The sequence below is a fragment of the Vicugna pacos genome, chromosome 32 (genome assembly GCF_048564905.1).
Source record: "Vicugna pacos chromosome 32, VicPac4, whole genome shotgun sequence".
NCBI classification, from domain to species: Eukaryota; Metazoa; Chordata; class Mammalia; order Artiodactyla; family Camelidae; genus Vicugna; species Vicugna pacos.
Window position 1 is genome coordinate 20767489 of NC_133018.1, and position 25075 is coordinate 20792563.

General features: G+C 51.7%; 1 protein-coding gene across 20 annotated transcripts in view; it reads right to left on the reverse strand.

Moving 5' to 3' along the window:
- NCOR2 (nuclear receptor corepressor 2) overlaps positions 1-25075 on the reverse strand; it is a 313102-nt gene that overhangs the window by 210877 nt on the left and 77150 nt on the right. For 10 of the 20 annotated variants that reach the window (XM_072953430.1, XM_072953434.1, XM_072953432.1 and 7 more), the window contains exon 1: positions 2998-3315. The exons of 1 other annotated variant lie outside the window; for it this stretch is intronic. The gene's annotated coding sequence lies outside the window, so the exon portion shown is untranslated. Of the gene's footprint in view, positions 1-2997; positions 3316-25075 lie in introns of those variants that run through there. 9 more of the 20 variants (XM_072953444.1, XM_072953443.1, XM_072953440.1 and 6 more) reach the window with 2 other exon arrangements.

The window sequence follows — 25075 nt, forward strand, 5'->3', positions numbered from 1 at the left end:
CTAATCCTGGGCAGCCTGGCCCTCCCAAGGCAGCAGCCCAGACTCAGGTTCCCTCCTGGCCCCCTTCCCTGGGCGCCTGGGGCAAGAATCCGCAGCTCCTGCGAGCTGTCCCCTCTAGCAGGGAGCCCAGTCTCAGAGGTATCCCCTAGGGAGGCTGATGCTGGCATTAGAGATGAAGAGGAAACAGAGGGGGAGGGAAAACACACACAAATAAAAGCTCTCAACCCCCTATTGTCAGAGGCAGCATTTGATGTGGGGGAGGTAATTCAGAGAGCAGTTGCAAGGAAGAGGTGAGAGCCTGGCTCCCCTGCCTGGTGCACCTCTGCTTCTTACAGAAGGGCTGGTTATGCAGACATGCTACCGCCCCCCGCCAAAAAAAATCTCAAGAGTGAACCAACTTCTCCACCCACAGGCCTCAGGTGGGGTGGGAACACAGCACGAGCTACGCCCCCACCTCGCAGTCAGGGGGGATCCGGGCCAGGCAGCCTCCACATCCAGCCTGAATGGCAAGACGCTGGGGGTCCGGGCTCCTGGGGCTTCTTTCCACCACCGGCCAGCGGGTGAGTGTCAGCGCGGCCAACCCCCCCACCTCCGCGCCCGGAGAACAATCAAGCCTTCCCAGCTCCGGCCTTTCATGCAGCTAAATTCGTGTTTGCAGAGCCCTCAGAAATCTTTAGGAGGTGGTATGAGTATTATTAATTGGGAAAAAAGAACGGATTATGCCAAATAAATCCTTCCCACGTAGCCAAACCCTCGCCGAGGGAGGGAGGGAGGGGGCTGCGCGCAGCCCCACGAGGGGTCTCCATCTCTCACCGGGACCTGACAGCCACATTACCATTTACATGGATTTATCAATAGTATTGATCCCAGAGCAAGCGTAAATAGCTCAGTGGGAAGAGGCCGGGGCTGGGACCCGCTGGGCTCCCGCCCCCACGTCTGGGCACCGCAGACTCCCTGGGCACCCGGCGGCGGCGGCGGTAAATTTCCAAGCAGGGCCAAGGCAGCCGGCGCGGGGAAGCCAGACAGCGCCCGGGATGTCCTCGCAGCCGCGGTCACTGCCGCGGATTCTCCGCTCACCGCCGCCCCGGGCCCAGGGCGCACCCTACAGCCGGCCTCCGTCTGGGCATCTGTTCAATGGGCGGAAGGCACGACCTGCCCTTCTCCATCCTCAGCGAGAAAAGCAAAGAGGAGTGAAAAGTAGGCCCCCTCCCTTCACCAGATCCCCAGGCAAAAGGCAAGGCAGCCCTTTCTCACAAGATTTCCTGGCCATTGGATTAAAGGCCAAGTTTTAGAATCTAGGAATAAGAAGAATAACAACAGTAACAGTGGTTATAGTAACACCTACACCAACACCTTCTAAGTATTACCACCCTCAGTTCTCACAGCAATCCACTGATTCGGTACTATTATTATCCCACTTTGCGGATGAGAAGTCTGAGGCACAGAAAGGTTAAGTAATTTGTCCAGGGTCACACTGCCAGTAAAGTGGCAGAAGTATGATTCCAACCCCAGGAGTTGAGTTGCAGGGTCGGCTGTGAAGGGCTCAGCTATTCCAGCTCACACCTCTTCCTTTCTCAGATGGCTCCCCCCACCCCCCCAATCAAAATAAAAGGCCACCCACGACGACGTGCACAACAATGCCCTGGGACGCCCGCCCAGCTCACTCCCGCCCGAGAGCCCCTTCTATCAAAGCAGCCGCGGGGACCCAGATCTGGTTTAAAAAGGGCAAAGTCAAGGCCACCGATAACAACCCAATGTGCCCAGAACTCCCCCATCCAGCGCACAGGCATCCTCTCCCCTTCCCTCCTCCCAGACTCCCTCACACATCCTTCCTCCAAATCTGCAAAAGGGAAAAAAAAATAATCATAATAAAACCAGTTCTCACCAACAGGGGGGGAGGAGGAGGGGGAGGAAGGGAGGAGGCTGAGCCGACAGAACAGATCCGCCTCCGCTGCCTGCACCAGACCCTCGGAGAGCCGGAGCGCGCGACAGGCGGCGGGAGGGCACTCGCTTCCAAAAAAATAAACCTACAATGTAAAAATAACGCCGGGCGCCCCACGCTAATTGGGCCCGGGCGACAGCAGCTCGCAGGTACAGCGTGTCTCTCTCTCCCGCTCGCCTAGCCCTCTCTCCCTCGGGCTTTTTCCTGCAAGCGTCCGGGGTGAGGAAGGCGCGCCCCACGGGTCCCCCTCCCACTCCCCGCAAGTCTCTAGGGGTGCCCTCCCAGCCCTAGGGCCTTAGGCCTCCTGGTCCAGCCCAAGTGGGATCAGCTCTTAATTCCAACTTCCCAAACTAGTGGCATCCCAAGTATCCGCACAGCCCGGGGGAGGGACCAAGAGGCGGCCCAATGAGGCGTCACCAGACGCGGGAGGCAGGCCCAGACACCAGGAACACCGGCCCGCGGGGGAGGGGGAAGCAAGGGACGCCTCTCCCCCGGGACCCCCGCCCAGTGCCCTCTGGGCCCTCGCCGAGGAGCGGCCGCCGCCGGCACCCACCCCCAGCTGGCAGGAACCCCCCAAAGCGCCTTCCACAGCAGCCAGGCCGGGGAGCCGAGGGTGCTGTCTCCAGGGGCTCCCCAAACCCGCGCTGCCCGCTGGAAAATAAGGCGCAGTGTCTCCCCCTAAGTCTGGGGCTGCTAGAGGAGGAGGCAGGCGCATGGCGGCCATGCCCCAGGTCTGTGGCACATGCGGGGGGGCTGCCCTGCACATTTCCAGTGCGCCCCCCCGCCCGCCCACCCCCCCACGCCACTTCCCTCCTTCCCGCCCCCTCGCTGGGGAGCTGGAGTTCCCCTAAGTTCCCCGGCGCCCCCACGCACGCGGGCCGCAGTGTCGATGGGGCGCCTCGCTCCTCAGCAGGCCACCCCACAAGAGCGCCAACTCGGGAGTGCAGGGGCCCCGCCAACTCCGCCGCGTGCGCCGCCCGATCTTCCTCTATTCCCCCGGAAGCGCGCCCGCGCCTTACCATGGCCCTCCGCGGGGACCCCCGGCCCCAACTCACCTCACAGAGGTGGCGGCGGCGGCTCCCGGGCTCGGGGCGCGCTCGGGCCGCCCGGGTGCTCAGGCAAGTGGCGGTGCCGATCGGGCTGGGGGCGCGCAGCAGGCCCGGCCTCCAGCCGGGGCGCGATCCTCCCGCCGCCGCCTTCTAGGGCGCCAGCCCCGGGCCCCCGGCCCGCAACTTGGCGCGCATCGCGGGGCGCAGGGCGCGGGCGCACGGCTCTGGCGGGGCGCGGGCGGACGCAGGGCTCCGGTGCGGCCCAGCCTGCCCGCGGCTCCGCTCCCCGGCGGCGGCGGCGGCGGCGGTGGCGGTGGCGGCAGCGGCGGGAGGGGGAGGAGGGGGCGGGGCGGGAGCCCGGGAGGCGGCGGCTCAGCCTCCCCGCTTCTGGCTCCCCGCCCGCACCGACGCGCCCCGGCCCGGCCCCCTCGGGCTCCTTAAAGGGCCCGCGTCGCCTCCCCTGGGCCTGCGCGCACTCCCTCGCGCGTGCACACGCTGCCACACCGACACACACACACACTGGGGCGCGTCGCCGAGTTTCTTTTTAGCATCTCCCCGAAGGAGGAAGGATGAGGAAAGCACCTCCCCATCCCGCCCCCTCCTCCTCCTCCTGCGGGCCAAGAGCCCTCCTCCTCCCCAGCCCCAGATAATTCACTGGAATCGCGTTTCAGCTATTAAATTATAACTCAGGAGTGGCCAGTGGATGGGGAGGGGGTGTAAGGGTTGGGCCACACACAGGGCCTTTAAGGGACACACACGGTGGAGCTCACTCTGGGAGATGTGGCACACTCGGGCGCAGAACTCTCACCAGTGGACATTCACACACCGGGCCTCCGCAGAAAGGAGAGCTAGCCCGGGAGAACATGCGGGGAAACTCGCAACCTCCCGCAGACTGAGAGTAGCCTGGGGCATAGACTCCTAAGACATAAGGTCACCCACAGATAAGCAAACGCTGGGACACAGGCAGGAGTTCACAAACGCAGGCACACACACAAGAACGTCAGTTTCAAGAGGGCGAGGATTTCTGACTATTCACTCACTGCCCTTTCACAGCAAGGACTCCACGTGTTGTTGCGTGAATTCCCATGAGGGGACACAAATGCACAGGCTCCATGCTGCAAGCCTGTAGCCACGCATACACTGCACAAGCAGGCAGGGTCACAGACAAGCACACGTGTGGACACTTGCCCGCGCACACGCAGGAGCTTCCAGCTCGGACAGGAACCCCGCCGGCCGCCCTGACAACTGCGTGTCCTTATTTACCCTTGCCCCTCCCAAGTTGCCCTCTCAACCCTGGAGAGATCTTTTCAAACAGCAGAGGGCACTGGGAACCCCAGACTGGGACCCTCCCTCCCTCCTCTTTCCCCTAAGATGTAGGAGAGTTTGAATTTTTTTTTTCAGTTCAACTTTCCTTTTTTGGAGCGACGTCTCAGCAGATTCAGTTCTGCCATCTGCCAACATCTGAGAACCCCCAGGGGGAGTGGGGAATGGCTGCGGTGGGGAGGCGGCCATGCGGTTTCCAGGGGCCCGGGCATGCTCCTGCCAGCCTGCAGGGGTTGCCTGCCTCCCCTGTAGCAATGTGTCCCTCTTGGCCCCCTCAGGCTGCTCATGTTCCTTTTTTTATGTGGTGGAGGGGAGCACCTGAGGCTGACAAAAGCTGGAAAAAGGGAAATGTATGTGGAGGGGCGATGAGCAGTTTGCAGTTAGGAACGGAAGAGGGTCTCAGGTCAATGACCCCTCCCTTTCCATTCCAGCCGCATCAGCTCCGGTGCTGACCAACCAGACCGTGGGAATCCACAGGCAAAGAGCCAGACCTCCAGAGAGGCGTGCGGGAGGGAAGGGAGGGCGGGACCTGGGGAGCCCTCCTCGGCAGCCACCCCACTCCATGTCACCTGAGAACACTCCCCAGGATTTGCATTTCAGTGAGATCGGCTCTGGGATTTGGCACTGAGGAGGGCTGGGGGTATCTTCATCGGTTTCTTGTCCTGGTTCCTTCTCCCAGCTTCTGCCTCGCATGGGTTGCCCTGGGGCTTTGGCTAAAGCTGGGGGCATAGGGGACAGTCAGCTTTGTAATGTCCCGAGGAGGATACTCGGAAACCCCTCAAAGAGCCAAGTAGAGACAGAAGCATCAGCATCCTCTGAACCAACCACGTTGCAGTTGGAAATGCCAAGGCCAGGAGAAGGGGCGACATTTTTCTGAAGAGGATCTGTCCTCTTTCTCGTCCACTCCTGTCTCTCCAGTTATTAATTCCATCCTCATGGGCCACAGGGAGCAACGCTAAGTGCATGTCCTCCAAGCTCATGAATTCCCCCCAGAAACCCTCAGATGGGGGGTCTGGGGCTCCTGGGATGGGTCCCACATTACAGATGGGGAAACTGAGGCCCTGGGAGATTAAGGACCTAACTTGCTGGACTCACTGTGGAGGGATGAGCTGGAGAGGGTCTCAGTGGAGCCCCTGTCTCTGCCCAGCCCCCCACAAGTCAGCACCCCATACCCTGGCTGCTGCTCTGTGCTCTGCATCTTTGCCTGCTGAGCTCTGCACAACAGCCTCAGGGATCCGCATGCAACTATGTAACTAACGGGAACAGCAGCTTTGAAAAATTGCCAAAGAACACTCTGCCCCCAAACAGTCTCTCTGGAGGGCCCTTCCCCACCCCCATCCTGCCTGGGAATTTGGGTTAGCTAAAAGCTTCCCAAACATCTCATTAAGCCTTTGAGAGAGAAAGACTTTCAATATACCTGCTTTATAGGTGTAGGGACTGAGACTGAGTTAGGGAAGTCACCCAAGGACACTGGGCAGCATATACTAAGTGGGGCCAGGGGGCTCTGGCTCCAGTGGAGCCAAATTCCGGCCTCAGGCTCAGTTCCCACGTCCTGTTTTCCCTCCTACTTCCCTGGCAAACTATTAAGCTCATCTCTGTCTCAGGACCTTTGTACATGCTGTTCCCTCTGCCTGAGATAGCAATCTTCTAACTTCAGGTCCCAGCTCAAAATCATCTCCTCAGAGAGGCCCTCACTGACCCTCTGTAAAACCCCCAAGGCACTCGCTAATCCATTCTCTTCACTATTTTTCACCACTTACAATTATCTTGGGCACCACTGACATTTTCTTTCATCATCAGAATGTCAGCTCCATGAGAGCAGAGACTTCATCTGTCTAGCTCACTGCTGTATTCCCAGCACATGGTAGGCACTCAGTTAAAATGTATTACGAGTGAAGGAACAGATGAATAAATGATTGCAACACAGGGGAGAAGGGGGTTGGCCGAGGGTCAGGCTTGGCCCTGGAGAATCCAGAAATAAGTGGGGACGGCTGGTCTATTTCCAGCACTCACTCCTCTGGGATATTTCAGAGTCAGGCCTTTATTTCCCTCCAACTGTCTCAATCTCTAGGTAGGTGGGGCGTCCCCTAGCACAGCCCAGGGCCTGACACCCAGGAGATGATCATTCAGGGTCACTGAGTCCCTATGGGCAGCCATGGTGTCAGATCAAACTTCCAGCCCCTCCAGTGGGCCTGCACCCAAAAAAATGCCCTGCTGAGCAGGCCTGCAGAAACCAGGCGTTTACAGGGTCAGAAGCCAGGCTGCAGGACGTGGTGCCCTGAGCCTCCTTAACCCCAGCTGCCCTAAGAACTCCCCAGGCTGGCCATCAGAGCATTTGCAAAGGAAACTCCTCACTCTCAGGACTTCTGTCAGTGACAACCCAAAAGACACCCTGAGGAACATCGTGAGGGCAAACCTCATGTGCACATCAGAACCACACACGGTGGGGGGGGGAGATCTTACATACACTTTTCATACTTTCATCGAGCTTTAAAATGGGGGTTGCAAACTCAAAAGCCCAGAGGGCCTGGCAGGAGCAGCAAGCCTGTGACTGGAGGAGAAGCATGTAACAGAGGTGAGTGGGGCCTGCGGCACACCCCCACGCCTGTCCCCAGGCACTCACAGTCACCCTCTGTTTAAAATATAAGCACGGCCAAGCCAAATACCAAATGCCTGGGTGGGCCCCAGTCAGCAGGGACCAGCTCCGTTGTGACCCCTGCCTGTTTGTGACCCTGGCAAAGCCTTAGCTCCCCTGGCCAGCTTCTATTCAGTGACCCGTGCGTCCTACTCAGAGTGTCGGGGTCGGGCAGGAGTGGGAAGCAGAAACTTCCTAGTGGACAGGGGACCCTCTTCCAAAAGCGCAGGCAGGAGGAGGGAGAGCCTGGCTTCAATGAATGCATCCCAGCCTTGGCCATTCAATACAGACTTTGGTTAGCGCCTACTGAGTGCAGGGCGCTGTGAGATCGAGCCCAGCCCTCAGGAACAGGCATCCAGTGGGGAGCTGACACTCAAAATATGAAGTACGTCAACGCCTGCACGCTAAAAGCCCTTTAAAGGGTAAGAAAGATGCCCTGGTGTTCAAAGAAAAGTTAAATTTCAGCACACAGAGGATTTTGGAAGGGACGGGATCTCCCAGAATCCCCGCCCTTTCCTACACAGGGTTGCCCTCCAGTCTCGCAGTCCTGCAAAAATATCACTGAGGATGTCACTTAACCGCGCCCCACCCCCGCCAGTCCCAACTGCTGCAAGAAACTGCCGTGTCACCCCTGGGCTTCCTCCCATGTCTGCGCCTTTATTTATGACACTGTGTGCATTTCAGAAAAGAAGGAAGCAGGGAACGAGATCAAGCCCCTGTCTGCTAGGCCTGATTATCTCTGAAGATAAACAACTCGCTTTGTCCCAGGGCTGCACTCCAGGGGTGTTCGCCCACCCGTGGGCATCTGCCTACGTCTTTGTTCTCAGGGGCCGTGGGATGCGAACAGAGACGTGTCCCGTGGAGGGGAGGTATCCAGGGAGGACGACGGTCCCTGCAGCCTTGCTCACAGTGGCCAGAGGCCGGGGCTGCCAGACTGGACGTCAGTGGGGCTGGCTGTGTGGAGGCTGGGCGTTCCTCCAACCGAACAGTCGGCAGCCGTGGACGGGCACGGAACAGGCTGTGCGTTCTGATGGGGGCAGAGCTCCAAGATACATTGTTTAGCACAAAAGCAGGTGCAGACCTGGGTGTGCAGTGGGGTAGCTTTTGTGCAAAAAAAAAAAAAAAGGAGCGGAAATAAATGTGCAGCTACATGCTTATCTGTGCATGGCTACTTCTGGAAAGGTGTTTGTTAATTCAAGAGTGACTACTGTATGCTAGGCACCACGCTAGGTGCAGGGAATTCAGCAGTGACTGAGATAAGCCAAGTCCCTGCTCTTGTGGAGCTGAAACTCTGAAGACAGAGATGCATAAGAAAAATTAAATAAGTGTATTACATACTGTATTAGAAGGTGGTAAGTCCTCTGAGGAAAAGTGAGTCAGGAAAGGAAGACACAACTAGAGGTGAGGGAGGGAACCATGTGGTATCTGGGCAAAAGCAGAACGGGCAGGGGGCACAGCCAGTGCAAAGGCCCTGGGGTGGGAATGTGCGTGAGGCATTCAAGGAATAAGCAGAAGGCCAATATGAGAAGAAGGAACGAGTGGGCAACGAGGAGGGAGGGATGTTGTGGGAGCTTGGAGTCGTATCAGGACACATGAGAAATTGATACCAGGGGTTGCCTCTGGGTGGAGGGGGACTCCTGGCAGTTGGGGTTCGGCTTATGGGGTTGGGGGGGTGACTTGCTTTGACCACATTCCATGCGGACTGTTTAAAGATGCATAATGAAAGTTCTTTCTTTTCTTTTTTTCTTTTTTTTAAGCTTGGACATCTGGTTTTGGACATCCCTGCTTGCGTGCGCTTCTGGATTTTTTTCTGACATTCAAGGAGGTCTCCTTTCCGGCATCTTTGCACCACATTTGCTATTTTTCAGCCTCCCAGAGAATGTTAGGAATTAGCCCCTGGGTGGCCTGACCTCCCGGTTGGGCCTGGGAAGCCAACAAAAGCCCCAGCCTTCCCAGGGTAGCGGCCACGCACGGATGTCCAAACAGTCTAAGATCCACATTGCAGTGGTGACCCCACATGGTTCTCAGAGCAGCCCTGGTCTGAACCACCATGCATGTGGGCCCAGAGCACAAGCCCCTGGTCAAGGTGAGACCACAACCCAGAGGGCTGTCTACAGCCGGCGGGGCCTGCGGTCTTGGAGCTGAGCACATCTGTCCCTCCCAGGTCCCCGCTGGCTTTTACCCTACAGAACCAATCATAAATCTCATTTTAAAATATCAATGTGGCGAGTTCACTAGACTCAGAAGGGCCCCCCAGGCCTCTCAGTGCCCTTGGGCATCACTGAAAGCCCAGCATCACGTGTACAAAGCACACAGAGCTCTAAAATCCCAAGGGGGGGCCTTCTAGCAGTCCAGAGCAAGCTGAAAGGGAAAGGACCCCCATTGCTTTGAATCAGACAGATCTGGGTTCAGCTCCCAACTCTGACACCTCATTCAGTCACTCAGTTAACATGTATCAGGCTGGCCACGGGACTCACACGGAGCTCACTTTCTGGCAGAGCAGTGCCCACCCCTCCCTCCTCCTGGTGCACCTTCCTGGACGGCGGAAGCCAACAAGTATGTTTTCCAGACTCCCTTGCAGCGAGGGTTCTGTGCCAATTCTGGTTCCAGCAATCCACAGGGAGCACTAGGATTCAGAACAGGGTCCACAGGGTGGAGAAAGAGTCCAGCCATTGGACTGCGTGCATGGCAGCAGTGGGGCAGGTTCTGGGACTGGCATCTGAGGGCAGCACTTCATTCAGAGGGTGGCTTTCTGTCCAGGGTGGGGGCAGCAACTCCGTTGGCAGCCCAGCTCTGCAGTATGTATCTGAGTGTCATGTCTGGAAGCTTTGCCTCAAATAGGCCGTTTAATACCCTGAATGGAATCCCTTCAACCACCCAGAGGCCATTCTCTTTCAGCGAGATTTAGGGACTCAGAAAACAAACAAGCAAAAAAGAAAGAATATGGTCATTGCTACACAGGAAGCTTCTCGGGGACAAAGAGAGCTGGAGGGAAGCAGGGGAAGCTTGAGATTAGGTAAACAGGGTGGGAAGGCCTCCCTAAGGAGATGACATCCAAGGTGGCATGCTCAGGTTGAGAAGGAGGCAGGTATGCAAACGCCAGACTGTGGGAGGTGAGTTGGTGTGTTCACAGAATGAACAGAAGCCCAGAGTGGCTGGAGCGTTAGGACAGCCAACTCATTTTACCTCCTTGAGCCTCAGTTTTCCTCATCTGTAAAATGGCTCTCTCCCTGGCCAACTTTACCAAGTGGTTTCAGGAATTCAGAGAGTGCAGAAGCCAAACACCCTTCAGTACCCCAAACAGCTGGGGCACTTCAAAATCTTAAAGAGCGTTCTTCAAGAGCTCTTTCTATAATGGGTCCTGAACGAGCTGAGCATTTTCCAGGTTTATTGATCTACAAGAGCTGCACAGTCTAATGGTTATACACCCATACCCTGAACCAGGCTGCCTAGCTGTGTGACCTTGAGCAATTTACTCAACCTCTCTGAGCCTATTTCCTAATCTGTAAAATGGGGAAAAATAACAGACCGTCCCTCATAGAATTGCTGTGAAAATTAAATGAATTAATGTGTGTAGAGCAGACAATGTCTGGCACATAGTGTTTTATAAGCATAAACTGTTTATGGTATTTCACTGAGCCTCCCAATAACCTGATAAAATTGGAGCTGTTAGCATCCCCACTATACAGATGAGGAAACTAAGGCTCAAAGGGGTGAATCACCAGCCCAAAGCCATCAGTAGGAAGCAAAGTCACATCTAAGCCCAGCTCCATCCGCCTCCAGAGTCTTCCCTGCACCACCCATAAGATCCAGTTGGGTCATTGCTTTGACTAATTTCCACCTCTCAGAAGAGGAATTCATGCCAGTGATGGAATAAGCAGCCACAGAGGGTGCAGAATTGATGTTCCCATTCCCCAAAATATGTCTCACTGGTCCCACCATGGTCCACTGTGAGTTAGGACATCACTCAGAAGCTGGTTGGTTTTAATCATCATTGTCATAGTACCTGCCACGCCACGACAGTTTCACTAGACTATGCTGGAGGGGCAAGAAAAACAAGAGGGACAGCAGCAGGGGATGGAAAGAGCCTGGGAGAAAGACTATCCCAATGCTCCCTGACCTCATCATCCTCTCTCTACCCGTCTCTGACTCTGCTCCACTACAATGGCCCCCTTGAACACATCCACAGTGCTGCCTCAGGGCCTTTGCACTGACTGTTCCCTCTACTTCAAATGCTCTTCCCCAGATGACCATGACTTGCTATCTCACCTCCTATGTGTCTTCAGTGAAATGTTATCTACCCATCTTTCTAAAACAAGCCCTTCTCCAAAGCTCGCAATCCTCCTCTCCCACTTGATTTTCCTCCTAGTACTAATCACCTGGAGACCTAAGACATACTCCCTGATTTCATAGGAACCATCTTCTGGTGACAGGTATGAAACAAAGAAACAAAGCAACATATAATGGCATGTTGTGATGTCAGCTAGTGTTGAGGGAAGAAGAATAAACAGAGGGTGACAGATTGATCAGGGAAGTCCTCTTTGAGGAGGTGACAATGGGGAACAGACTTGAATGAAGGAAGAGAGCCAGCCACAAGGATATCCATGGAAAAGGCATTTCAGGCAGTGGATATAGCAAGTGCAAAGGTCCTGGGGTAGAATAGATGAGCCTGGCAAATATGAATGTCTTTGTGTGCCACACAAGGAGTCCAGACTTCCCCTGTAAGCACTGGGGAGACCCTGAAGAGTTCTCAGCGGGACTGTGGTCAAGTCTGGGTCATGCTTCAGAACAGTTATCCTGTTGTGCTGCACGAGGTGGGAGGCCTTGCAGTGAGAAATGATGTGTCAGGACAGGGGCAGTGCAGTGGGGAGGAGGAAGCAGATGCCGGGGAGGTTCAGGAGGCAGGATGTAGAGGCCCCAGCCCCCCAGCATCCCAGCACAGAGGAGAGACCTGCAGGGCTGGGTGTGGAGACAAGTCAGGGCCAGGCAAAGGGAGTGGAGCCCGTTTGTACCTGTAAAACAGTTTGCTTTGGCAGCAGCATGGAGGAAAGATTTCAATTGTGTTCCCTGTGATTTCTTTGAAGCTATTTATGGAAAGGTTCACACTGAGGCTGCAAAACCCATCCTGTTCCCAAGGCCGTTGGAGTCCAAGCCAGTAAAGGGTGTCCAATGTAGGTGGATCAGGCCTCCTCTCATCCCATCCTATTGTCTTTCTTAACTTCTCCATGTCTCAGTTTCCTCCTCTGTGAAATAGGTATCATAGAAGCCCTTTCCTCTTGGACTTGGCCTGAAAATTAAATGAGATACTGATGTAAAACCTTTAGCACAATGTCGGAGCCACATATACGTCAATCATATTCCTTTCATTAGTGGTTCAGGAAGAGGAGAGGTGGGCAGGGCTGGAGGAATCAGGGGTGACTCCCTGGCAGAGGCATGGCTAGTGCTGAGACTGGTCCCTAAGCGCTAGGGCCGGCTGGGCTCTTCCAACATGCTAGGTTCTTGCTTGAGCTTCCTGAATCCCCGCAAGAACCCTTAGAGGTAAACATAATCATCAGCTTCTTGGTATAAATTTCCTGTCACTGCTATAACAAGTCACTACAAACTTAGGGGCTTAAAAACAACACAAACTTATTACTTTATAGTTCTGGGCACCAGAAGTCCGAAATGAGTCTTACGGGCCTAAAATCGAGGTGTCTGCAACTCTGTGTTCTTTTCGGTGGCCCTGCATCACTTCAACCTCTGCTTCATTGTCACATCTGCTTCTCCGCCTCTGACCCTCCTGCCTCCCTCCTAGAGGAACACTTGTGATTACACTGGGCCACCTAGATAATCCAGGAGAATCTCCTTATCTCAAGATCCTTAACTGAATCATCTGTAAGGTCCTATATTCACTGACATCTGGGATTGGGTTATAGACATCTTTGAGGAGGTCATTATTCTGCCTACCAGATGCATCTTATGCACAAGAAAACCAAGGTGAGAGAAGTAGTCCAATATCACCTGACTCAAGAGTAGAGCGCTGACCTTGAACCTGGACTGTCAGACTGCAAAGCCTACAGTCACTGCCATATTTCCAGATTCCGGCTTTTGTTGTGCTTGTTACTTGAACCTGCATTTGGGTGCTCCAGCCACTCTGCTTCACCAATTCATTTAACAAATATTAATTGAGCACCTATTGTGTTCCAGGCACTGTCGATACAGTGGCAACCAAGACAGAACATTCCTACCTACACAAAGCCGACAGTCATTCAGTCATAACCATTACAGTCCCAGTAACAGAAACCCAGGTGCAAATCAGCTTGACTGATGAGATCATTTGTTATTTCACGTAAGAAATCAGGAGGAGGGGGTAGTTCTGAGTTTGGTTAATTAAGTGCCATTGTCATGAATCCACAGTTTCTTTCCATCTTTCTTGTCTCCCATCCTCAATTTTGTTCTCATTCCAAATTCCCTCATGATCACAAAATGGCTGCCACTGCTCCAGCTAATACACCCAGACACAACAGCCAGTGCATGGAGAACGAGAAACATTTCCCCAGAGCCCACTGCAGCCCTTGGTTCATGAATCACTGGATAGAACTGGGTCCTACATCCATGGCTTAACCAATCTCTGGCAAAGGAGATGGGATCAGATAAATTGCCTGAGATGAATCCAGATACTCCCCAAAGCCAGGGATGTTTCACACTTTTCCGAGTCACATGGAGAGGCATGGGCCTTTAAATAAAGTCAGGTCTTCCACAGAAAGAAAAGAATGGAATAATTGCATAGGCATCTGATGGCCTGGGTTGAAATCCTGGCCCTTCCCTCTAAGTAAGTCTCTGGGCTGTTTCCTCGTCTGTAAAACAGGTATAGTAATGGGACCTAGTTCACAGGACTGTTGTGAGAATAAAAGGAGTCAATGCACGCACAGCCCAGCTCTCAGCACAACTCAGCAACCGTTACCTTTCCTTCAGCCTGCTCCTCGGTTGGTGGGGGGAGGCCAGAACACCAATTCTTACTCCACTGTCTTGACTAGACGTCAAGACGTTTTTCTATTTTCTCCCCAAATTAAAATGAAAAGCTGCTCAAGATGACTGTGTTTCAAGACTCCACCCTAGAAGCTGGTGGGGAAAGGACTTGTGTGAGTTCTCTTCCCAGAACAAAAGATAATTTGAGAGGCACTCACTAAGATCCGGGCGCTGGCTAAGTGTTTGGCCCATGAGACGTCTCTCAACTTTCTCAGCCGCCTCTCTCAGGTGAAGAAACTGAGGCCCAGAGGAATAGAGCAAGTTGGCTCAGGTTACCAAGAACAGACACAGAGAAGCGGGATCTGAACCCAGGTCTGGTGGGCCCTTAGATTCCACCCCCAGACCCCCTCAGTGTGTCCCACACGATGTTTTTAACATCCTGTTGGCCAGAACTGGGTCACATGCCCATTCCTGAACCCATCCCAGGCAAAGGGGATGGGCTCACTCTCATACCAATCAGAGACTTCCCTGAGCTGGGGGCGGGGCTCAGCTGCCGCTGAGGTTAACAGCTGGTGGAGAAGCCCCATAAAACCAGGGTCCCTCCAGCTGGGTAAGAACCAGAAGTACCGCCTCCGCCAGTCTTTCCAGCAGCGTGACATCTGTACTGCTGATGGCATGCGAGGTGATCTTAGGTGATGAAATTTTTAACAGAGTTTAGACCTTGTGCATGCTAAGCACACACTCTACCACTGAGCTATACCCACCCCCCGCAATGTGGGATTTCTTGAAGTGAGTGCTGGTTACACCAGTGTGTTTCTTTTATGAAAATTCTTTAAGCTATACCCTTAAGACCTGTGACTATTCTGTATGTCTGAAATACTTCAATAAAAGTTTTAGAAAATAAAGCACTTTAAAAAAAATTAGCTAGACAAGAGAACCGGTGGTACACTGGTTTATGAACATGTGAAGGTTTTCAGGAATGACTGCAGTCTGAGAATCTGTCTTCTACAATCATTATTATCATACCTAGTTTTGGTGGTTGGAGTCAAACGAACAGCAAACACCTGTTGTTGATAATGTAGACTAAGAAAAGAGGCTTAGGAGAACAGACGGTGCATACAGAGAACTGTTTGCTTAGAGATTATTTCATTTAGTGTTCAATGGAAATAAATCTGTCTTCACTTGCTGGGATGGTCTTGAGAAGGGCCAGCCCATTCTCAGCATATATGAGGCACGCCTACTATCCCTCCACAGTCCGCTCCAGGGCAGGCATTGCTAATCAATACCCATACTCTTGTCCATTGATTCCAGAGAAGACCTTTAATGCTTTGCAACAAACATCAAAGGGAGTTGCTGTAAACTATTGCAGCTGGCACTTGGATGACATTTACTTGACTTTCCTGATCTGAACCTCTGCCCTGCCTTAAGCAGGAAGATACTAAGCCATGGATCCCACCTCTGCTAGAGGTACACCCAGGACACTCACCACACCCAGCAGAGAGTGCAGAGGAGGAGAGGTTGACAGCGTCTGTCTGAGACTGTAGCCCACACTGCATGTTTCCTGGACATCACCTCTCTGCTCGTGGTCCTACCTGCCCAGCCTGCAGCTGCATTTCTGCAACCCCACCTCCTCCTGTCCTACACATCCTTCACTTCTAGACAGAAGGGCGTCAAGTGTGTCCACCTGTATGACCCATGTACAAACAGATCCCACAAAAATCACCATCTAGTTTCCATGAGCCAGAGTACTATCAATTAGTTAACTCTTGTTTTCTGTATTTATGGAGGGATGGAGCACGGGGCGATAAAAGCAGATTCATTTTGACTTTGGGATGCCATTTAGGACTCTCCACCATGAACAATATTTGCATAATTCATCATAATTTGATTGGGCTGTGTTTCTGCTTGACAAATATCCATTCTTTCTTTTCCCAATAATAGCATCTCAATTTTCCTTTAGGGAAACTTTCCTCTCTGAGTGTTAAATGAAATAATCTCTAACGTATTTGGATAGAGGATACAGCCCAATTTGGGCGGAGTCGTGCTGATTGTTTCAGGAATGGGCATAAGACACAGTTGGGCCAATCAGAGCTGGCCCAGTAACTGGAGCTTTCAGGCAAGAGGTGCCCGCTGCCTTTCTTCTCAGGTTGCCAAGGTGATAAGAGATAACCCGGTGGCAGGTTCAACCTCCACTTGAAGAAATCCAACCTTAGAATGAAATCAATACAAAGGAAAGCAGATCCAACATATGGCAGAATACAGATTCCCAATGATATCATTTAAGCACCTGGATCCAGCCATACCTGAAAGTGGTGACTCTAGACATTTCTGCTTAAGACTATTTGAATTGCATTTCTTTCCCTTACAACCAAAAGACTCTTGACTAATATAGATTTAAATAAATAAATATTAAAATAAGGCTGAGTAGCTTATAAATAGACAAACAACCATTAGAGGAAATGTCCTAAAAACACGTGGGATAGGAATAACATTGTCAGACAAAGCAGATGCAAAAGACACAAGGCAGACAATCAAGGAATCGGTAACGATTCCCACTATAAAGATAATGAAACCACTAGTCTACAGACCCTTTCAGAGAGTGGGGTCCTAAGCGGCCACCTGCTCTGCCAGGGTGGTCTCCCCAGGAAAACAGGACACTGACATTTGTCAGCACAAGGTAGCTTGGTGAACCTGTGTTAGCTTCTCGTGATTATCATATTTTCTTCTAAATAGTCACAAGCCATCTGTGTAAAACTCTGTTCCAGACTTCTGCTGAGAACTCTGGCTGTCAGACATATCCCATCTGGGGTTTCCAGAATCCATGTTAGTTTCCTTTTTAGAAAATGGGGGGGTCTTCACCCATCTTCAGGCTCTCCTCTTGGGTCTTTTTTTTTTTTTACTCTCCCCTGGCCAGCCATGAATTCAACTCTCTTTACAGACCGTACCTTCCTCCTGTGGGATTTGAAAGAACATTTGTCCTCAGTGGTAAAGGCAGAGTTGCGTCAGAGATGCGTGATTCAGAGTTCTTACTGTTGTCTGACCACATGACCCCCTCTCCCCACGCATGGGACCCATCTTTGACATCTCGTTATTCCCCCTGGATTTCTGACATTCTTCTTGCAAAATTCACCTGGACACCTTATTACTTTTTAAAAGGAACACAAACATATGATAAAATACGTTCCGACAAACCCAAAGGTCTCCTTCCCACCCCCTGGAATCCCAGCCCCTTGACTCCATCCCCAACGACAGCCACATTTATCGGCTTTGCCTTCCAGGCATATTTTGTGCAAACACCAGGCTATACGTGCTGCATGTATACGTTTTTATATGTATCCTCTCCCTGACCTTTTTTGTGTGTATGTGTAGGAAAAGATACACAACATAAAATTTACCATGAATGATAATTAGCATATTCACAATAATCACTGCTATCTAGTTCTGGAACATTTTCATCATTTTAAAAGGAAACTGGTACCCATTAAACAGTCCCTCTCCATTCCTCTCCTCCCCATGATAACCACTTTCTATCTCTATAGATTTACCTATTCTGGACATTTCCTATAAATGGAATCATACAGTATGTGGTCTTTTATGACCGGCTTCTTTCAATTAGCATCGTGTTTTGGAGATCCTGCCATGTCGTAGCCTGTGTCAGGACTTCATTCCTTTCTATGGCTGAAAAACATTCCATTGTACGGATAGACCACATTTGGTTTATCCATTCAGTGGTTGATGGACATTTGGGACGCTTCTACCTTTAGGCCCTTGTGAATAGTGCTGCTATGAATATTCGTGTCTGTGTGTTTTTTTGAATCCCTGTTTTCAGTTCTCTTTGGGTGTATACCTAGAATGGAATTGCTGAGTCACAGAGTAATTCTATGTTTAACATTTCAAACTGCCATAGTATTTTCCACAGCAGCTGCACCATTTTACCTTCTCACCAGCCATGCATGAGGAGTCCAATTCCTCCACATCCTCACCGACATTTATTTTCTGTTTCTTTTTTTCAATAGTCATCCTGGTGGATGTGAAGCGGTATCTCATTGTGGTTTTGATTGGCATTTCCCTGATGACTAATGATACCCTCCTTGTTCCACAAAAACACAGCCTACTATACACACCATTTTGCCTCTTGAATATTCACTGAACGGTCTATAATTGGAACTTATTCTACATCCGTTTTATATTGAATTCATGTTCTTTACAGAGCTGCGTGGTAATCCACTGTCCAGACAGACCCTGACTCACAGCCAGTGCCCTATTGATGGGCATACAGAATGTATCAGTCTACCCATTCCATGCGATGCTGTAACAAACACCCCCGAGTGTCCGTCTTTGTGAGGGTTCCTCCGGTTTTCTTTATTTTCTTCCCTGAAGTCAAGGGCAGCCCCCTACCCGCTAATTTCCATCAGCAAGAGGACTTCATTTTGGTCTCCTATAACTGGCAACCAGAACACAAGCACCCACCCTACCTTGACCACAACACCACCAAATATTAGTGCTGTTTCTCACACCTCACTCTGTTCCTGGCACTTATGTTTGCATGTGTTACTCCATGTACTTGCCCACTGATTCTCTGGGGTCACTTTTATTCCCACTCGTTTTTCAAGGAGGAGACTGAAGCATTGGAGGGTCACTTGTCCCATGTTTCATAGGATCCGTGGAGGACACAGGGTCTAGCCCCTGATCTGTCTGACTCCAGGGCTATGTTCAGCACCTCTAGGCAGCTCTCTTGCTTGGGACATCTGGAATAGGTGACCAACATTCTCCAGCCTGCCCAGGACAGAGGGGTTTCCCAAGACATGGGATCTTTACTGCTGACACCCAGAAAGACCCAAACCACTGCGGTCTGGAAAGTCGTCCAGCTTGTGCTGGGGATGCATTGCCATAAGTCATTTATGCCTCCATCCTCCCTCTGCGGGCTTCGGACCCAAGGGTCACAGCCCAGGGACCTTGAACCACAACCTTGACCCCTCGTTTCCCTCCCCCACTCTCTGGCTTGCGCAGCCTCTACTCCGAATCTCCCCTCCCCTCCCACTCAGCCCCAGCGAGGCACTGGGACCACGATTCACAGCGAGGCCAGCCAAAGGCCCATCCATTGGCGGCAAGAAAGCAAATTCCTGGCCTCGCTACCAAGGTTACCGAGTCAAGGAAAGTGGGGAAAAACCCAGGATTCTGTCTCCTGGGGTGTCTGCATTTTCCACAGTTCCTTGAGTTTGCATCACACATCTTGGGATGGAAGAAGTCATTCAGGGCCCAGGAGTTCAGAGACACTTGTGTGGGTACTTGTGCCCCAGCAAGTGCCACATAAATAACTGCTCGGTGGCACCGCCGGCTGGTAATGGCTCGGTCTCACCCATAATCATTCAGAACTGCTCGCTCAGAGGAAACCCGAGGCACCGGCCTGGCCTCTCCTCACACCCCTGATCCGCCAGCACCATAATTAGCTTATTACCAGCCACCTCGTGTTAATAACCTTTCCCTTTATTACCGCGAGAGGAATTAAAGAGAACTAATAGACCACGGCCGGTAATCCATTTGTAACCTTGCATTTTTTTTCCCTGGGCGCCCTGGGAAGAGAAAAGTCAAGAGAATTTCCACCCCCACCTCCTGATGCTCTGGTTCTTCCGGGACAGGTTTGTGATGTGGGGTTGATAGAAATTCCCCTTTCGGTGGGCCCTTCTCAAGTTCTGCTGGCCCCCAGGCTGGATGAAGCTGAGGGCACTGAGTGGGCCAGGGTGGGGCTCCCAGACAGAACTCACCAGCACCCTTTCCATCCCAGGTGCTTCTTTTAGGGGACTGTCCCCCGTGCCACAGGAAGATGAGCATCTCTACTGAGTCTATGAAAAGTCCACAACACTGCCTCAGTTGTTGCAAAACTCAAGACTGCCCCACAAATTTACAAAAGGCCCCAGCCGAGGGGCCCTGCACAGCTTGGTGTGTAATTGCTGGCTTGGGGCTCCTGGGGGCTAGTAAATCTTCCAACCCCAGGTTCAGAGGGCAGAGGTGAAGTGCTGCTCCTGGGGGCTGCAAATTAAGCATCCTGTGCCATTTCTCCAGAATCTGGTGGGGAGGGCAGTGTTGACAATGGCCGGAAAGGGCCCGGGCTCCGCCTTCCTCAAGAGACACCACCAACCCATGCCGAGACCTGCCAGGCCTTGAGGGGCCATGGCAGGACCCCATCTCGTAGAATAAGGCTGTTTCGCAAGACACTTATATATCAAGAACTGTCCTGTGAAATACAAGTGGGCTAGTAGATGGGCACCTGGGGAAGTCTTTTTTAAAAACTGGGGTACAGCCTAGGTACAGAAGCATACCGGATGAATTTTCACATACGTATACATATGTATGCATTCCACTCAAGACATAGAAAATTCTAGCATCCCAGGAGGTTCCCTCCTGCTCTTTGTGGCCCACCCTATCCTCATCCCAACCCCTGGCCACCACTGATCTGATTTCTGTCTCTACAGCTTAGATTTGCCTGTTCCAGAGTTGCGTGTAATCAGAATCATGCAGTACGTATTGTTTGATATCTGACTTCTCTCACTCCGCATGGCCGTTTTGAGGTTCATCAGTGTTGTTGCGTGTCCTAGCAGATCGTTGCTGAATAGTGTTCTGTGGCATGGCTATGCCCGGTGTGGTTATCCATTCACTTGCTGACAGGCATCTGGGTAGATTCCAGTTTGAGGCAATCATCCATAATGCTGCTGTGCTCCTTGGAGTCCCAGCCTTTGTGTGGAGACAGGTTTTCATTCCTCCTGGGTTAAATGCCCAGGAGGCGGCTTGCTGGGTCACGTGGTAAGTGTATGTTTAACTCTGTAAGAAACTGACCAGCAGGTTTCCAGAGTGGCTGTACCAGCCGGTATTCCCGCCGGCAGCGCGTGGGAAGCCCGGCTGCCCTGACTCCTCGCCGGCACTTGCCGTTATCGGTCTTTCTATTGTTAACCCCTCTATTCGGGGGTGTGCTTTCTCATCGTGGTTCTACTTTCTTTAAGAAGTGATGAGACTGATGCGCATGGATTTTACAGGGTGGAAAGCACCTGACCTTATGCGGCCTCTCGGCTGAACCTCTTTTTTTTTGTGAAGTACAGTCAGTTTACAATGTGTGTCCATTTCTGGTGTACAGCATCATGTTTCAGTCATTTATATACATGTTCTATTTCATTACAGGTTACTACAAGTTATTGAATATAGTTCCCTGTGCTATACAGTAGAAACCTGTTTATCTATTTCATGTGAAACAGTTAATATCTACAAATCTCGAACCCCCAATTTATCCCTTCCCACCCCCTTCCCCCCCACCGGTAACTGTAAGTTTGTTTTCTATGCCTGTGAGTCTCTTTCTGTTTTGTAAATAAGTTCATTTGTGTCTTTTTTTTTTTTTTTTAGATTCCACATATAAGTGATATTATATGGCATTATCCTTTCTCTTTCTGGCTTACTTCACTTAGAATGATGATCTCCAGGTCTATCCATGCTGCTGCAAATGGCATTATGTTATTCTCACACACACACACACACAACTTCTTTATCCAGTCATACGTCAATGGACTGAACCTCTTAACGCGAGGCTCAGGGGAAACTCGCAGCCCACCCTGGCTCCCCTGCCTGGGTTTTGGATGGCAAGGCCTTCCTGTTTCATGAGCCCCCTGGGGCCAGAGGAGTGTCTATCCAGGTAGCTGTGATATCCCCTACACCATTCAAGATGGAGGAGTCCCCTGCCTGAGAACTGGTGACTGACCCTGGGACCCAAGCCCCTGCAGGAGACAGGTGTCATGGTGAATAGCATGGGCCTGGGGACCAGCACGGCCATGGAGCACCCACTGCCATTTCCCAGGTATGGAATGTTGAGCAAGGAGTTTCCTCTTTGACCTTGGTTTTCTCATCTATGAAATGGGTATAATAATAATAGAACCCATTTCATTGGAACATCATGCAAAGCCTCCGTCCCAGTGTCTGGCACCCAGGGAGCACTCGAGACATGGAAGATACAGTAACTCCTTCGTTTCCTTTGCAAATAGTATAACTGTCCTTCAGGAAAACAGGGATGACCTGCTATGTGCATCCTTATAAAGCTTTATTTCTTTATTTCTCTCTCATTAACTTTTCTTTTAACATCAAAGCCTGCTTTGGAGCAGCAGTTCCCCAGCTGGAGCCTCAGGAGCCCCTGGAGGGCTGGTGAAAACCCTCCAGGAGACAGCTGGGCTCCGCCCCCAGCTGTCTGACTCAGCAGGCGTGGCCTGGGGCTGAGAGGGGCATTTCTAGCCAGTTCCCAGGTGGTGCTGACGCTGGGGCATAGGGACCACGGCTTGGGAACCACCGATTTGTCATATCAAAATTAGCCTCATGCGTTTCAGCCTGGCTAGATTTTAGAATCACCATTTTCGATCTGCAGAAGCCTCTCCCCCATCACCCAGGATTTTGATCCCATTGGCTTATCCGTGGAACCCAGGGACATCTGTATAGGTGAGAAGCTCCCCGGGGTGATTCTAAGTAAACCGCCAGGTGAGAGCCACAGCCTCTGCCTGAAGCCACCTCATTCTCTGCTGCGTGGCCTTCTTGCGTCACGTCCCTGAATCATTTCTCCAGAGAGAGCGCACCAAGAAACTTAATCAGATCCAGCCATTACAACTTTGCATTCAGAGGTGCTGGATGTCACTATAAACAAACCTTTTAAAGGTCACTTTCAAAAGTAACGTAGGAAGCGGTTCCTTGCCGAGCTCATCAATAATACACACCCGCAAAGCAAATGAAACAAGCAACGTCCTAATTTATGCAAAAGGGTGTTTGTGGCCTGGGATAACATTTCCAGTGGCTGCCTCATATGCAGATTCAAAAAAATGCCGTGTCTGAAAAGTTCTAGACATAAGGGGAGCAGATGGGATCAGCCAAACTCGTTTGATGACTCAAAACACAATGTCAAGGGCATGGGTGGAGGGCTCCAAGAACATCAACTTCATGAATGTGAAGCAGGAAGGAAAAGAAAAAAATCTCTTAATGTACTGTGACTTATTTAACACGTGACTTTAACTGGGCACAGATAGGCATACATAACTCTATCACTAATAAAAATGTACAAGTATACATTCGACTATTTAAACCCCCAAATGTTTATATGTAAGTTTATCAAAAGCATCCGGAGAGGAACCCTCTCATTCGTATAAAAGGGGGGGGGTCACCTTACCTAAGAGTATTTTTTTTTTCAGCACAATGGTAAATAAGACAGGTGAGGTCTCTGCTTCTAGGAAACTGACAGAGGGAGAGAGACAATCAACAAATAAATAAAATATCGTAACGAGTGCCATGAGGAAAACTAGAGCAGTACAAAAGGAAAGCGTAGGGAGAGGTCCTGCTCTATGAACAGAGACCAAAATAAAGAGAGGAACTGAGCCTTGTGAATATCTCTTGGGGGAAGAGAATACACGGTATCAGGAACTGTATGTGCAAAGGCCCTGAGGTTGGTACATGCTTGCACTGTTCAGGGAACAAGGATGCCAGTGGGAGGGGGGAGACTGGGTGGACCAGGTCTCGCAGGGCCTGGAGGGAGGGGCATCTTATTTAATCTGAAGGATCAGGAGTGCCTAGTTCCTTTGGGGCTGAACAGGAGGTAACCTCTTATAATTCTAGCTCTAGGATCTCTGGCCACAGCTGGGTCCAGTGTTCTTGGGGCCACCAGGCTGGAAGTATTAATGCTTCCTGCTTCCCCATCTGCCTCCTCCTCTTCTCCTCCCCCTCCCCAACTCCTCTTCCTTCTCCTCCTCTCTTCCTAGCTCTATCTGCACAATGCAACTCAACTGTGGGAATGAGCACTTCGTCAGCACCTCTTGGATGCAAAGAACTGACCTCAACTTGGCACCTCATACGGCCAGGCAGTCAACAACACCTGCTTCTGAGGCTGAGGCTAGGAGCCCGCACAATCACCCTTTGTATTTTTATGGCCCTTGAGAGTTTACTTTGTTTTCCTGCCAGGGCTTTGTCGTCCCCTGGGGGACAGGAAGACAGAATTGTTCGTACCTACTTGGTAGATTAGGAAAGTGAGTGGGAGGCAGAGAAATCCCAGATCTCCAGAACCCGACAATCCTGACTCCCATTCCCCGTCTGGCCAACGCAGAGGTGCGGGGATCCAGGCGCTTCTGGACTTTCCACGCCCTGCCGTGTGCTCCTACTGTGTGCGCCTGCCATGTGGGGGCTGATGGAGACAGGTTCGCTCCCTGAGTGTGCCACTTGCCCAGTCAGAAGGGCCCCAGGCTTGCGCTGATGTTCTCCTGTCTCCATCTTGAAATTCTGAATCATTTTTGAACACGGGATCTTGTGTTTCCACGTTGCAACAGGACTGGGCAAATTAGTGGCCAGTTGGGATAGGGGCATCGTTCTAGATGCAAATGCAGGGTCCCTGGCAGCCAGAGGAGATCTGAGATGTAGCCTTGACTCAAGGCTCCAAATGTGGCCCACAGGCCCTCACCTCTTGGCCAGAAGCTGCTGGCAACTCTCTGGCCCCCATGCTGCCGTGGAAGACTAGGTAGATGTCGGAGCTGATCATAGCAGATGTCTGGTTTTTCACTAAATATCCAGAGTCACTCATTAACTTGCCCCACAACAGACTTGGAAGCCCTCCCGATATAAACCGCCCCACCTCCTTGCCACCTGCAGCCCCTGCCAGAAACCAGGAGCCCCTGGTTCAGGGGTTGTGGACCCAGAGGAAGGGGGATGGCCTGCAGTTTGGCAAAATTCACATCTTCCAAAGTGCGAGGGCTCCCCTACCCTGCTCTCTCGTCTCCTGACTGGGGTCAGAGGCCACTGTGTACCTGGGACCATTTGAAGGAGTCCAGGAGGGTGTCCTGCCAGCTTTGGTCTTGGGTCTGAAATTTCATCAAAGCTAGTCCTTTATCGTTTGAGTGGAACCTATGCCTTAAAGTGTTGTGTGTTTCTCATTGCAACGATTTGTTTACAAATTTGTTTCCTCTCCAGGCCAGAGCTTTGGAGGGAAAAGTCCACGCCTCATTCGTTCATTCTTCAAGAGACCCGTTTGGGGGTACCCCTTGTGCCAGGACGTCTGTTGGTGCAAGGACTCTAGAACAGTCTTTGGATACCGAACACTACGCAAAGGACCTCCCCTACTTGGGGGCCTCTCAGTATTTGACGAATGAATGAAAATTATGGTTTACATTTATTAAA